Source organism: Salvia hispanica, chromosome 4 (assembly GCF_029641045.1).
Source record: "Salvia hispanica isolate PSC_SH4W2 chromosome 4, Shi_PSC_v1, whole genome shotgun sequence".
Lineage (NCBI taxonomy): Eukaryota > Viridiplantae > Streptophyta > Magnoliopsida > Lamiales > Lamiaceae > Salvia > Salvia hispanica.
Window position 1 is genome coordinate 60,532,572 of NC_142695.1, and position 12,574 is coordinate 60,545,145.

General features: G+C 42.8%; 2 long non-coding RNA genes across 2 annotated transcripts; both read right to left on the minus strand.

Annotated features, from left to right (window-relative positions):
- Positions 1-431: 431 nt before the first annotated feature.
- On the minus strand, positions 432-2,193 carry LOC148929820 (uncharacterized). Its single transcript, XR_016137506.1, has 3 exons — positions 939-2,193; positions 761-828; positions 432-684 (listed from the first exon to the last, which is right to left on the minus strand). It is a non-coding gene; the product is annotated as an uncharacterized LOC148929820 (long non-coding RNA).
- Positions 2,194-10,525: 8,332 nt separating this feature from the next.
- On the minus strand, positions 10,526-12,291 carry LOC148929821 (uncharacterized). The gene is made up of 3 exons (XR_016137507.1): positions 11,037-12,291; positions 10,859-10,926; positions 10,526-10,782 (listed from the first exon to the last, which is right to left on the minus strand). It is a non-coding gene; the product is annotated as an uncharacterized LOC148929821 (long non-coding RNA).
- Positions 12,292-12,574: the final 283 nt, after the last annotated feature.

A 12,574-nucleotide genomic window follows, 5' to 3' on the forward strand; every position in this document is an offset into this window, starting at 1 on the left:
ACACATACAGAATAGTTGAACGTATCCCTCGATCACCTCCATCAAAAATCAACCAAGGTGACCTAATGTGGCCGAAAAAATTCCATGCCAAAATGAAAAGCATGTCCACACCTCCAAGAATGCTCAAACATGGTGTGTCATTGTGCGGAGGGATCAACCTTGCATCAGTGTCGAGTGATGTTGATCGATGATTCATACTTGGAACATTACCGACATTCAAATCCGCATAAACACAAGCAATTACGGGCAAACCGGTATAAGAACCTGTAATACCCGCTCTTTGTTACCTTTTCTTTAAGACTAATGTCAACCTAGAGAAATGTTTGTTGTTTTCAAATCAGAAATATTAGTCGATGGTCTTGCTTGGTTGCTAATTTGAAGAGTGTCGATCAAACTAAAACAGATTTTCGTATATACGTGTGAAATACAATAAACGTCAAGAAATAAAAATGATTTACACATGTGTTGACAAAAAAAAAAAAAAAAAAAGAATTTAAGAATACAAATATACAAAGAGTTGGGCCTCGACTCTCGAACACGAGATTTCTTTCGGCCCAAAGACTTAGAGGGCAGCCCGAAGGCCCGTGCAGCCAGCCCGACTGCCTCGTCTCGATCCCAGGCCACATCCCCAATTTTTTTTTAAAAAAACCCTTTTCCTTTATCTGCCATTAAACCTGCAAGAACCTACAAAACTAATAAATATTTTAGATTACTTTTCCCAACATCAAACCAAACAAGGAAGGAGGCATCCTTTCTTTACCAAAGGAGGTCTAAATGATCCCAAAATGGGAGGTACACTCCTACACAGCCAATGCACCAAACCGAGAGCTGTATGTGAAAACAAAAATTCTTAAAACTTAGGAGTACAAGGCTGCAAACCTGTGTACTAAGTAATAAATGAATGAAGGGACAACTGAGATAAAACATTTAGAATTTACCTCTCATTGCTGCCAAGAATTTGAGACTTGCCTCTTTTGGAGTGGCAACCTATCCTTTGACCGATACCTTGCTGATCAGCTAGCCCAAAACGTGTCCCTCCAGCTGCGCCAAATCAGCCCAAACCGAACAGCCACCTGCTTCCCCTGCACATCAAACAAAGTAACCTAATGAAGGTAGTACTTATGTTTCAAGAAAGAGACAAAGGAAGTAAACTAAAGGTGCCATCTGCAGCATGAAAACAAAGAGCTTTGACAGCCATTTAAGGCCTCACGAGTACACCACACTTCGCCTATATAAACCACCATAAACCGCCCCTGACTCCCTCCCCAGAAACCACAAATTCACTCACAATCAAGGAGTGCAGCAAGGAATCGGGAGGAGCAAGAAGGCGAGGAGGGGCAGCGGCAACACGGAGAAGCAGCCGTAAAACGAGAATCGCAAAGGAGAGGTATTCCATAGCCCACCCTCACCAATGCATCATGATAGCCAATCATAGATAATCAAGAACTTAGAACTATAGGTGCTCAAAAATCCAATGTGAACTTAGCAATATCGACTGATAGAACCCATACTTTGAGTAAGAATACAAACCAACACAGTAGGCCTCATGTACAAGTTTTGATATCAAAGTTTTCCCCAATTAAATTACTACCCAAGATGGTTTCAACATCACACAGTAAGATACACTAAGACTTCATCTTTGAAACATAGTATTGTTACAAGGAAATAAATGAGAGGAAAAAAACTTAGCTTTGGAGCAAGGAGTGATGGGAGAGCTGCCGGACGGCGAGCTGCGATGACGGCGGTAGAGAATTCGCCGGAGGGAGCCAGGAGAACGCCGGAGGCAGGGAGAAAGAGAGGCGATGCCTCCTTCCTGTCGGCGACTCCGCTAATAAAGATGAGGCGACGGCGGGCTGGTCTTCAAGGCGGGCCAAGCCGCGTCTACCTCAGCCGGAGACGTCGGCGACGGCGCTGAATCGCCGAGAACGAGCAAAGGATGAGCGGAGAGGGGAATTTCAGAGGCGCGGCGTAGCAGCCGAAGGAGGGAGAGATTAGAAGGGAAGAAGGAGAGAGAGAGTTGGAGCAGCGGCGACGGCGGAGCTCGCCGCGCGATAACGGCGACACAGGCGCGCCGTCGATCCAGAGCTGGAGCCGGCGACGAAGGGGGGGGAGATGCGCCGTCGTTCCTCTCCAAAGCAAGGATTAGGAATTGGGGTTTTTGATTTTGATTTTGGGGATTTTGTGTTTTGAGAGAGAGAGGCCGATAGTTTTGAGGGAGGAAGAAATTGGGCCTCTTTCATTTGGGCCTCTCCTTTTCTTCTTTTGGGCCTCTATAAATTAAATGCATGGGCTAAGGTTTTGTTAATTAATGGACCAATTCTTTAAATAATCTAAGGAGTTGGGCTAATAATTAAAATAAAATGGGAGTTTGCTCTAGCCTAATTAAATCATGAGCCCACCTATGTTGCTAAATCAAATAATTGAGGTTAAGTAATGGTCCGCTAAATTTTTTTCACGATGATAAATTTAATTCCCAGACTTTAGTATTAGCGCTCGAGTAATTTATGGTGCGAAATGATGAAAAGACCTCGAGTCTATTTTAGTACTCAGGGACTCTTTTTTATGAATTAAGGAAAAGGAATAAAATGATCACGCACTTAGGATGCATCCACGTTTAAGCTTAATTGATTTATCAAAGTCTAATTAAATATTATGCTATTTCCTAAAGGGGCGTCTACGAACGTCATCTAAGGCCAAGTTAAGGAAATTACGGAAAGAGCTTTAGCTTTTGAGGTGGGCATTTCTTTCAAAATGTGATTTCAGTATGAAAATGTGAATCTTTGCTCAAGTATGTTGTCATGCCATGTTTTGTTTTATGATTACCTATCTGCTTGGCTATGCCAAATCAAGTTAAATCGAATTCGGGTCCCAGTAGGGCCGCAAACCCTACTCGGACTAGTGTACACATAAGGGGACCGTGAGCTAACAAAAGGGGTTGGCCGGTCCAGTGACCGTCGTGGAATGTGGCCACATTCCCGGTTCACATCAGTTTCAGATATGGTATATCTATGTTATGTGATTGCGCAATCAAATCTTTACTAAAGGAAAAGTATTTTAGTGACTCGGGTCTTTTTAAGTAAAACCCCGTGATCACTCAACTCTGGCATTGACAATTAAAGATAAAACCATTTTTGGCAATGTGCCCACTGAGTATATCAAATACTCAGCCCTGCATGTTATTTTCAAATGTGCAGGTTGAACGTGTACGAGGAGGCGAAGGTGTTGGGACAAGACTTTTAAATAAGTAGTTAGGTAACCCAAAGTAGCATGTCTTCATACGTGCTATTTTGTCTTGGACTCTTCCGCTGCAAATCTAGAATTAAGTGCTAGAAAGCTATGAACTTAGTCTTGATACTCTGAACACGTTTTGACTATGAACCCATATGCCTTTGATACTATTGATTTAAGTGATTTCATCCTTTTATTGTTGTCCCTTGATTATTGAGAATTTTTAGTCGCGAAATAGCTACGCTCACTAGCACTAGGGAGTTGTGGTCGTGACAGAGTGGTATCAGAGCACCGTTCTTTCGCTCTGGACCCAAGAACCTTCTTTTCAAGCCTTAGTCGAGAATGATAGTACTAGACTAGGATAGTACTAAAATGGAAAGCTTAAAAGGACCCAACACCTCGACTCGTCACGTTCAACTGCAGCAATGAGGTAAGAAAGAAGTTTTTACCAGAAAAATTTTCAGTTATTCATGAAAGAACTTGAAAAAAAAAAATGATTTCTTTTTGAAGATATTGTGAAAATATTCAGGGTTTTCAAGGAAAAGCATGTAAATTCCATTTTTCCTACGAACCATGGAATTTCAAGTTTAAATTGTTAAGCATAAGGATGTCTTTGAGACAAATGCTAAAGTATTATCAGTTACACATGCTCGATTATGTGAAGTATGATGATAGATTAAGGAACTTTTTAGGAAGTTACGGAATGACTAACGCATGCGAACATAGAATGCCTAAGAAGTACGTTAGACTAAACGCTCTTGAACAGAGTTGTAAGTTGATGACTTCCTTACCGCTTTTCTAAGCGATAAAATGAACGAGTATATGCAAGTTAGGGCAAACCCCTAATTTTGTTTTAAGAATGAGGAAATATAGATGAATGTGTCTAAAAGTGGACCCCACACCTTTTCCTCTACCCTATCTCTTGACGAGACCACGATCCATGATGTTGTAATTGGAACAATTCCAAATGTACAAGAATGAACCTAACAATTTATAAATAACCCATCTATTCTTAGATGGTAACGATCAGACGAGATACGAGAAACTACCTACGGCACATGGGCGTCTGTTGAACGTTTTAAATGATGGGAACAACATGAAGTTCCCTTTGTCTTCATGAACTCAATCATAATCAAAATGAGCGTACCCTTGATCTAGTAAAGGAGGTGTATCCTTACACGAAAAGATATCGTACTTACGATCAAATTAAGTGATCCAGTCTTGCGTAGCAAGTCAAGGAGGCTACGTGATCTAGAAACAATGCTTATAGCACGCTGTGAAGCACGATGGAGAGTGCAATGTTTTACGAGAATGAACGTCCTGACTTATCGAGATCATTATGAAAATATGACCTTCAACGACAGCTATTAGTTGTAACACCAGGAATCCTAGCTTGGAATCTATGGTTTCCTGGAACGCTCTGATCATGTACAAGCTCCGAAAGAACAAACAAGAAAGTGTCACATAAGTGGAACAGATGATTATGATCAACAGTACTTACTTGGATTCCCATCGATTTCTTTCTATGAACCTCCTTAATGAAAATGCCCTCGTCTACTTTAGACCTTAGATTGACTTGGATTTATGCAACTAATGCCTCATTTTTTTTTTTCTCCTACGAAAGTTGTGACTCTCTTTCAATTTGTTGGCTATAGTAGTTGAGCTCATTGTTCAGAAAATGTAAGGTGTTGACTTCATAAGCTCCGGTCATAAACCTTCGACTCTAAAGTTGCTTACGGCCATGCCCTCCAGAATAATCTCATTTTGAACATCCTGAACAAGGGTGTCCTGCCGTCTTTTTAAGACTTTTGATTGACTCACGTTTTTGCAAGTAATAAGTCACTATCATTTTATTTATTTATTTTTTTTTTACGAAAATGGTGACTTACTTTCAAATCTTAAATTCGAAAGACTTATATGTTCTCAAGCATCTTTGTTGTTTGTTGTCCCCCGTATGACCCACCATTGATAAAATCAATATCCCAGATTCTTTAACTCTCACGGTATAACTTCACCCTTAAGTTGCTGATTTTTTCAGACATTTCTTCTCAGAGAATGGCACAATAAGTGGAACTTTTGTTCACCTCCTTATTTGGCAACCATATTGTGACTATTTCGTTCTTATATGAGTGAATTTTTCTTGTCCAGTTCCACTACATGCATTATTTCTAGCTCAAGATTTCTTTCTGAAACACTAAGTTAAGGCTAATGTATTGCATTTTCCTTGATGGTAGTTGACTTTTCCAAAAATATTTCTTTCACTTTGGTCGCTACCTGTGAATCCATTGATGTATTTCCATGATTTCCACATTATAATGTTGGTGAACCATGATCAACGTTAATCAATGGCAATTGTTTACATTTCTAAACCCTCTTGCGACTAATCATCTGAGATCTTGACATGTTGAAATCATCATCCTTGATGTCCGGATCTAGTCAATTTGAACGGACAATTTAACCATCTTATTTGACAAGCCTACTATGGAAATTGAGAGTTCATACAGTATCATCTTATTCTCATGACCTACCTCATGTTCTTTCAAGTTCCCATAAGAATTGAATTCACAAATTCGATGGGTTTAAGTATTTGAAACCATTTGAACCTTGAAGTTCTTTGAATGGATACGATAAGTTCAATTGAACTTAGTACTTGCCTTCAAAATCAATTGTCACGATTTGAGGTCGAAAATTCACAACAGTCGAGCAAGAGATGTTATTCTTATCCCTTTGGATATTCTATAGTCCTTTCAATAAAAGAAATTTGCAGTCATGCTTCTTCTAGGTGACATCAGTACCTATCCAAGTTAAGACTGTTTGATTAATCATCGAGTTCTTAGTACAAGGCAATCACGAAGGGCATAGTTGTTTGGACTTTTCGCACTTGTGTGCCGCCGGTCACGAGCTGCTATGGGATGGATCGTTACGCTATATACATAGAATGTAGGCCACAAAAAGAGAAATGTAAAGGAATCTTATATACGTACAGACCTAATGACTTTTCGTTGTGCAAGACTTATTTATCTAAGTGATTAATCGTTTGGGGCACAAATAACAAAGTGAACTAGGAGAGCCACGAGGAAATGGAGATCAAGATCATCGTTAGGTAACGAAATCTAGTGAAAATATGAACACTCTCATAGATTACGTTTTAATGAACGGATGTCTTCGACAAGAGGAAAATCATCTGAGATATGGCGCAATAAAACCAACGAATGAAGGAACGATCGGGAAAACGAAAACGTACTTCAAATGAGAATAAGAAGCAACAACTTGCCCCAAAACCATCGCAGAATGGCGGTAGAGAAGCCGATCTCAATAAGAAGGTTGAGTACCGACCTAAGGCCCATCCCCGCGCTAAGTGGTCAAGAAACCACCGTGGAAAGTGCATAGTTAGGACACATAGGTGCCTTAATTGTGGCAGAAGCGGACATTTCTCCAGGGAATGCTGTACAAGAATACTAGGACAGGAGGGAGGCAGGACTATTAAGGGCAGCGTCCGTAGTTGCGGGCACTTCAAGCTGAGCCAAGAAGAAAGACAGTCCTAATCACCATATCACCAGCGGCAGCTACGCCAGAGGTTTCCCACTCAGACTATAGTTACTGCACCGAGGCAGAAACAGCCTAAGATTGAGCAGGGAACCAAGAGCAAGACAATTTAGCAAGTATGGGAACTCTCCTCAACATACCTATTGTCATTCTTTCATGTCAGCACCTTGCGTGGATACTTTAGAATTGCCTACTGATGAAATCGAACATAAGATGAGGGTGTTCTCACCCATAGGAGGCCTTAAAGATACCTCACGAACTTGCTCGAACGTAGAATTCACTATGGGAAACCTTAAGTTAGTGGCTCACAATTTACATGTAACGTTGATGTGGAACGTCGACATCATATTGGGAATGGATTGGTTAGCCGAGAACTACGCTACCATTCTTTGTAAGGAAAGGCAGATCTCTGTGCAATACCCAGGGAAAGAACCCACAATCTTTCACGGAATATCCGTGAGGCGACGAAAGTCCATAGATTCTGCGCTACAAGCGGCCACTATGATAAGGAAAGGATGCTCTGCATACCTCGTTTATCTGAATGGAGAAGAGAAAGAGGACCGTAAGATTGAGGATGTAGAAGTGGTACGAGAATTCCCAGATGTCTTTTCGGACGCACTACCAGGATTGCCGCCAGACAGGCAATTAGAATTCACAATCGATCTCGAACCAGGATCGGCCTCGGTATCGAAGGCACCATACAGAATGGCGCCTAAAGAGTTAGAAGAACTCAAGATACAGCTACAGGAATTACTAGACCTCGGTTTCATCCGACCCAGTGTGTCACCATGGGGCGCACCAGTGCTCTTCGTGAAGAAGAAGGACGGAACACTGAGAATGTGTATCGACTACCGAGAGTTGAACAAGCTGACGCTCAAGAACAAGTATCCTCTACCAAGGATTGATGACCTTTTGACCAACTTCGAGGGGCGGGTGTATTCTCGAAGATGGACTTGAGATCAGGCTATTACCAACTGAAAGTCCGACATGATGATGTACCCAAGACGGCGTTCCGCACTAGATGCGGCCATTACGAATTCACTGTAATGCCTTTTGGACTTACAAATGCCCTGGCAGTGTTCATGGACTTAATGAACCGCGTGTTCCATCCATACTTGGACAAGTTCGTCCTAGTCCTTATAGATGATGTACTAGTCTATTCGAAGAACGAGAAGGAACACGAGAAACGTCTGAGAACCACCTTAGAGACGTTGAGAGCCGAGAAACTCTATGCTAAGTTTGGAAAATGTGAGTTCTGGCTTAACAAGGTGAACTTCCTTGGACACATAGTAACGGCAGAAAGGACCCGAGTGGACCCTGCAAAGGTGGAAACAGTACAACGTTGGCAGTCACCAACAACGCCTAATGAGATTCGAAGTTCTTAGGTTTGGCTGGATATTATCGAAGGTTTATTGAAGGATTTTCTAAAATAGCCAGACCACTGACTCAACAGCTCAAGAAAGGAGCTAAGGTCAATTGGACGCCGGAGTGCGAAGCAAGCTTCCAACTATTAAAAGAAAAGTTGACCACCGCACCAGTCCTAGCCGTGCCAGCACCAGGAGCAGGCTATGTAGCGTACACCGATGCATCAAAGATTGGACTTGGATGCGTACTGATGCAGAATGGCAAGGTGATTGCGTACGCGTCACGCCAACTCAGGCCACATGAGCTAAATTACCCCACTCATGACCTTGAACTAGCAGCAGTGGTACATGCCTTAAAGATTTGGAGACATCACCTCTACGGAGTTCGATGTGAGATCTTCACGGACCACAAGGGCCTTAAGTACTTCTTCGAGCAGAAGGATTTAAACATGCGACAACGCAGATGGCTCGAATTAGTCAAGGATTATGACTGTGGTATAAATTACCACCCAGGCAAGGCCAATGTAGTGGCAGATGCCTTGAGCAGGAAGACTATGCCCCAAGTGGCCACCTTCCTCACACAGAATGAGGAGCTCATACGGGAATTTGCTAAGATGCGGCTGGAGGTAGTAAGAGCACCAGAGACGGTGGAAGGTAGGATCGCCCCTTTAGTGATTGAACCAGACTTAAGGGCCATAATTGTTGAGGCTCAAAGGAGTGATGAAGCATTAGAGAAAGTTCGTCTTAAAGTGAGGTCGGGAAAAGAGGTGAGTTATCATGAAGAAGCGGATGACGCCCTCACTTTTGAAGGGAGATTATGTGTACCCGATGACGAGGTTCTCAGAAATGAGATCATGAGCGAAGCGCATGAAACACCCTATACTGCCCACCCAGGAAGTACGAAAATGTATCAAGATATGAAGAAGCAGTTTCGGTGGGATGGCATGAAGAGGAGCATAGCGTCGTTTGTAGAAAGGTGCCTAGCATGTCAACAAGTGAAGGCTCTACATCAACGACCCTATGGGAAATCGCAACCCCTAGAAATCCCCGAGTGGGAATGGGAACACATTGCTATGGACTTCATGACAGGGTTGCCAAGGTCACAAAAGCGCGCACTTCGTGACAGGATTGTTATTTGGGTGATTATAGATCGCCTCACCAAAAGCGCGCACTTCGTGACAGGATTGTTATTTGGGTGATTATAGATCGCCTCACCAAAAGCGCGCACTTCATACCAGTTCGTATTACTTACGAATCGAACAAGTTAGCTCAAATCTACGTGCAAGAGATCATACGATTACATGGAATACCGGTGACGATCACATCAGACCGTGATACGAAATTTACTTCTAGATTTGGATAAGCCTGCAGCAAGAGCTAGGCACCAGATTGAATTCAGTACGGCATTCCATCCACAGACTGATGGGCAGTCTGAGAGGACAATCCAGACCTTGGAAGATATGCTGAGAGCCGTAGTGCTCAACCGTGGAGGAAACTTGGAGCTAGTACTACCATTTATAGAGTTTGCTTACAACAACAGTTGTCAGCATCTATAAACATGGCCCCAAATGAAGCATTGTATGGAAAGAAATGTAGACCACCGCTTTACAGGAATGAAGTCGGAGAGAGAAAGATACTCGGACCGGATTCTGTAAAAGAAATGATAGAGATTGTCCGTCAGATCCGTGAGAGAATCAAGGAAGCTCAAGATAGGCAGAAGTCTTACGCGGATGCTCGCCGAACCAATCTGCAGTTCAAGGCGGGAGACAAAGTTTTTCTGAAAGTATCTCCGTCTAAAGGGATTACGAGATTCGGCGTCAAGGGCAAGCTAAGGCCACGTTTCATCGGACCCTACGAGATTCTAGAAGAAGTGGGTCCTGTGGCGTACGGATTGGCACTCCCACCGAGTTTCGGGAATGTACACAATGTCTTTCACGTATCACAATTGAGGAAATACGTGTTCGACCCGAAACACATAGTCCACCAAGAGGAAATGGTTTTGGAACCAGACTTAAGCTATGAAGAGAAGCCAGAGGAAATATTGGATAGGAAGGTCAAGGAACTGAGGAACAAATCTATTGTAACGGTGAAAGTTTTATGGAAACACCATGGTCACGAGGAAGCTACGTGGGAATTTGAAGACAAGATGAAGGAAAGGTACCCAGAGCTGTTTGAGTAACATAAGCAAAATTTCGGGACGAAATTTTTGCTAAGGTGGGTAGAATGTAATACCCGCTCTTTGTTACCTTTTCTTTAAGACTAATGTCAACCTAGAGAAATGTTTGTTGTTTTCAAATCAGAAATATTAGTCGATGGTCTTGCTTGGTTGCTAATTTGAAGAGTGTCGATCAAACTAAAACAGATTTTCGTATATACGTGTGAAATACAATAAACGTCAAGAAATAAAAATGATTTACACATGTGTTGACAAAAAAAAAAAAAAAAAAAAGAATTTAAGAATACAAATATACAAAGAGTTGGGCCTCGACTCTCGAACACGAGATTTCTTTCGGCCCAAAGACTTAGAGGGCAGCCCGAAGGCCCGTGCAGCCAGCCCGACTGCCTCGTCTCGATCCCAGGCCACATCCCCAATTTTTTTTTAAAAAAACCCTTTTCCTTTATCTGCCATTAAACCTGCAAGAACCTACAAAACTAATAAATATTTTAGATTACTTTTCCCAACATCAAACCAAACAAGGAAGGAGGCATCCTTTCTTTACCAAAGGAGGTCTAAATGATCCCAAAATGGGAGGTACACTCCTACACAGCCAATGCACCAAACCGAGAGCTGTATGTGAAAACAAAAATTCTTAAAACTTAGGAGTACAAGGCTGCAAACCTGTGTACTAAGTAATAAATGAATGAAGGGACAACTGAGATAAAACATTTAGAATTTACCTCTCATTGCTGCCAAGAATTTGAGACTTGCCTCTTTTGGAGTGGCAACCTATCCTTTGACCGATACCTTGCTGATCAGCTAGCCCAAAACGTGTCCCTCCAGCTGCGCCAAATCAGCCCAAACCGAACAGCCACCTGCTTCCCCTGCACATCAAACAAAGTAACCTAATGAAGGTAGTACTTATGTTTCAAGAAAGAGACAAAGGAAGTAAACTAAAGGTGCCATCTGCAGCATGAAAACAAAGAGCTTTGACAGCCATTTAAGGCCTCACGAGTACACCACACTTCGCCTATATAAACCACCATAAACCGCCCCTGACTCCCTCCCCAGAAACCACAAATTCACTCACAATCAAGGAGTGCAGCAAGGAATCGGGAGGAGCAAGAAGGCGAGGAGGGGCAGCGGCAACACGGAGAAGCAGCCGTAAAACGAGAATCGCAAAGGAGAGGTATTCCATAGCCCACCCTCACCAATGCATCATGATAGCCAATCATAGATAATCAAGAACTTAGAACTATAGGTGCTCAAAAATCCAATGTGAACTTAGCAATATCGACTGATAGAACCCATACTTTGAGTAAGAATACAAACCAACACAGTAGGCCTCATGTACAAGTTTTGATATCAAAGTTTTCCCCAATTAAATTACTACCCAAGATGGTTTCAACATCACACAGTAAGATACACTAAGACTTCATCTTTGAAACATAGTATTGTTACAAGGAAATAAATGAGAGGAAAAAAACTTAGCTTTGGAGCAAGGAGTGATGGGAGAGCTGCCGGACGGCGAGCTGCGATGACGGCGGTAGAGAATTCGCCGGAGGGAGCCAGGAGAACGCCGGAGGCAGGGAGAAAGAGAGGCGATGCCTCCTTCCTGTCGGCGACTCCGCTAATAAAGATGAGGCGACGGCGGGCTGGTCTTCAAGGCGGGCCAAGCCGCGTCTACCTCAGCCGGAGACGTCGGCGACGGCGCTGAATCGCCGAGAACGAGCAAAGGATGAGCGGAGAGGGGAATTTCAGAGGCGCGGCGTAGCAGCCGAAGGAGGGAGAGATTAGAAGGGAAGAAGGAGAGAGAGAGTTGGAGCAGCGGCGACGGCGGAGCTCGCCGCGCGATAACGGCGACACAGGCGCGCCGTCGATCCAGAGCTGGAGCCGGCGACGAAGGGGGGGGAGATGCGCCGTCGTTCCTCTCCAAAGCAAGGATTAGGAATTGGGGTTTTTGATTTTGATTTTGGGGATTTTGTGTTTTGAGAGAGAGAGGCCGATAGTTTTGAGGGAGGAAGAAATTGGGCCTCTTTCATTTGGGCCTCTCCTTTTCTTCTTTTGGGCCTCTATAAATTAAATGCATGGGCTAAGGTTTTGTTAATTAATGGACCAATTCTTTAAATAATCTAAGGAGTTGGGCTAATAATTAAAATAAAATGGGAGTTTGCTCTAGCCTAATTAAATCATGAGCCCACCTATGTTGCTAAATCAAATAATTGAGGTTAAGTAATGGTCCGCTAAATTTTTTTCACGATGATAAATTTAATTCCCA